Raw genomic sequence first — 3,325 nt, 5'->3', positions numbered from 1 at the left:
CCCGGTGGAAGGTAGAAATTCTTCAGGCCTCACAGATGCTCCATCCTCTGCTGTGAACGCTAGTGTGGGTCTCCACTTTTTCCCATTCCGTGGCTTTATCTGCCCGCGGGGACGTGCTTAGTACATTTTCTATGTAATTACACGAGAGTGGTTATATGTTTTGTTGAGTTTGAAAGAAATGATCACACCTTTATTATAAAATCAATATATTCGAAAAGCCCTTGCATAATAACCCCTATTGGCAAACAGCTTTTCACCTAATGAAGTACAATTCTCTCAGAAAAGGGGGCAGGCAGCCACGTGGCTCTGTGGCTTAGTTGGCTAAAGCGCCTGTCTCGTAAACAGGAGATCCTGGGTTCGAATCCCAGCAGGGCCTTGTTTGGCAATACCTTTTCTTACAAAATTGGGCAGATGGGCACCTTGAATTCAAATCTTAATCTGAAATCAATGTCTTTTTTTTTTTTATCACAACATTAAACTTACTGTTTAGAACTTTAACCTCTCAGACTTCTCATTTAGACTACACGCTTAAGTACTATAAGTTTCTATGATGATCTATCTCATGATTACATTGAGATTTAACTGTATTTGGGGGCTCAAGATCAACCATGGGTAGGGAATTTCTACAATACAACTGGAAATTTTAAAATTCAAACCATTTAAAATATATTCTGATGATTTCTCAAACTACAATCTTAAATCATGCATAAGGAAAAATGATCGCAACTCACAGAATACTTACTCTATGGCATTTGTGTCTTTTCTCAAATATTTTTAATGCATAGAAATACTCATTTTACATGCACATTTTATAGAAATTAGGAATGAGAGTGAAGTAACTTACCAATTCTCACTGCCAATAATGAGGCGAGGATGTAACCCCAAATTTCTCATGATCTTAAACATCAAGAAATCTTCCACTGGAAAACAACCCTTGATAAACGAAGAGCTATCACTAGGGATGGAGATGTAGTTCAAAGGTACACTATGTTCTTTGTATATATAAGGCTCTAGGTTCTATTCTTAGTTCTGTTGTATAAGGCTAAATGATGGATCTTAAGCAAATAGAGGCTATTTTAGAAAAACATTTTATTTTCTGACATTGATTCTTATCAGAATCCCTGTACTATATTGATTTTTTTTTTAAGCGTTGGGGATGAAACCCAGGGCATTGTATATACTTGGTAAGCACTCTACCATTGAGCTACACCCCCAGTATTCACTTGATTTAAATCAGGCCATTAGAGGCAGACAACTAGTTAAAGGTATCATGACTCGGCCAGCATGCTAATTCCCCAAAGTTATTCTGGATGTGAGATCAGGAAATATGTTTGGGAAGAAACTCTATGTGGTGCACAAACCCTTCTTAAAGCTGATCTCAAAAGAGTGGAAAATAAACCATCTATTTTAGTTGATATAATTATAAAGCTCTACTCATTTCATCATTTGTCCCCCAAATTATTGTGTCTACTCATAAACAAGGTAAAGAAAGGTGAGCTGATACTTTCTACTCCAACGGATAGCTTACGGGGGAGGGGAGAGACAAATTACTTACATAATAACATACACAATAACTTACGTAATAACAGACATAAATACAGCATCGAGGCTGTGGTGAAATAATGACTAACATTAAGAGAGATTTGGTTTAATCCGGGAGAACAAAGAAGGACAGGCTTCACTTGCCAAGAAAGAGAACAGTACAGAAAAGACAGGTGGAGCATAGATTAATCTAGGCAGAGGGAGTCAGCGAAATGCATGGGACAGGAAGAAAGGAACAAGGGCATGATGAGGATATGAGTCATAAGACTGCAGGAGGACAGGACCAAACCACGTGCTTTTTTTTTAATATATATTTTTTTCATTTCTAGATGGACACAATGCCTTTATTTTATTTATTTATTTTTATGTGGTGCCGAGGATTGAACCCAGTGCCTCACACATGCTAGCAAATGCTCTACCAGTGAGCCACAACCTCAAGCCTCCAACATGGGGCTTTTAAAGGCCATGTTGGGAGCTTTAATTTTATTTCAAGAGCAACCAAAATCCATGTGGAAATGGGCATGAACACATACTTTTTTCAAAAATTGACTAGCCAAGAAAAAAAATGCAATATTTGATATTTATTCTTCTAAAATATTTTTGCTTTCTTTTTGGAAAATAGATTTGAAATTAAGCAAAAAGAGCAGATTTCAAGCAGTATAAGCAGAGATGCAGAGAGTTTAAATGCAAGGAATACTCAAAAGGAATTGGTATTGAGTTTTAGAAGGAAAAACTCCCCAATATTGAGTCTATTTCTGTAACCTCAAGGGGGACATTTCTCACATGTGACTACTTTTCAAGCCATTGTAAGTGAAAAATTTGGGCAGAAAAATAAGTAGATGCATTAATTATGTTTGCTTAATTATACAACAATAATAATCCTATCCTGTCTCTCTTTACCTATGTTGATGAATTTGCTGATGTTTTAATGGAGTATTTAGTTTTGCTAATTGAGAATTCTGGAATTTTTAGCTTGTTATTCTGTTTATTATCAGAAGTTCCTAGCTGCCAAAATAAGGTAGTCAGAGGATAAGTTGTCTAAGATCTTTTGAAGCCCAAGGCAGTTATCTAAGGAGCTTAAAAGACCTTGGTAGTATCTGCAAACTCAGCAAAGAGCATCTCCCCACTATGTAAACAAAGCAAAGAACTCCTACAGGTTGTAAAGTGAAGGAGCTCTCAATTTAATCCAGAGTTGTTTTCTCCCTTTGGAGAAAGCAAAACTCAATGGCTCTCATTGTGTCCCGACGATTTCGTCGTGTCCCCCTCCCCCATCTCTCTCTCTCTCTCTCTCTCTCTCTCTCTCTCTCACACACACACACACACACACACACACACACACACACACACACCTGTGTAAATATAAATGCAGAGAAGGCAATAAAGTAACTGACAATGCACAGGAGGGAAAGGAACTCAAAGCTAACTTTTTCCCATGCTGGGTGGGGATGGAACCTAGTGCCTTGTACATGATAGGCAAGTGCTCAATCACCCAGCTACATCTTCAGCCCAAAACATTTTTAAAATCTTTTTATTTAGATAACCTCAGGCATAATAGACAAGATTTCAACCACCAGACTAAATCCCTAGCTTCTTAGCATGTTGTTTTTTGAATAATAAAGTCTGTATACATGTTCTGGACCCACCATTAACCAAAAGGGAACCTTTGTTAAATGAAGGCTTGACTGTCCTAATGTTTTTCACTCTTTTTCTTTTAACTCCTACTTGTTTTTTTCTTTCTTCCTTCCTTCCTTCCTTCCTTCCTTCCTTCTTTCTTTCTTTCAGG

The 3,325-nt window shown here is 37.4% G+C and overlaps 1 non-coding gene across 1 annotated transcript; it reads left to right on the top strand.

Moving 5' to 3' along the window:
• The first annotated feature begins 302 nt into the window (after window positions 1-302).
• Trnat-cgu lies at window positions 303-376 on the top strand. The gene has a single exon. It is a non-coding gene; the product is annotated as a tRNA-Thr (tRNA).
• Window positions 377-3,325: the final 2,949 nt, after the last annotated feature.

This window comes from Marmota marmota, unplaced genomic scaffold, assembly GCF_001458135.2.
Source record: "Marmota marmota marmota unplaced genomic scaffold, marMar, whole genome shotgun sequence".
In the NCBI taxonomy this organism is placed as follows: domain Eukaryota; kingdom Metazoa; phylum Chordata; class Mammalia; order Rodentia; family Sciuridae; genus Marmota; species Marmota marmota.
This window is presented reverse-complemented; position numbering and strand designations above follow the sequence as displayed.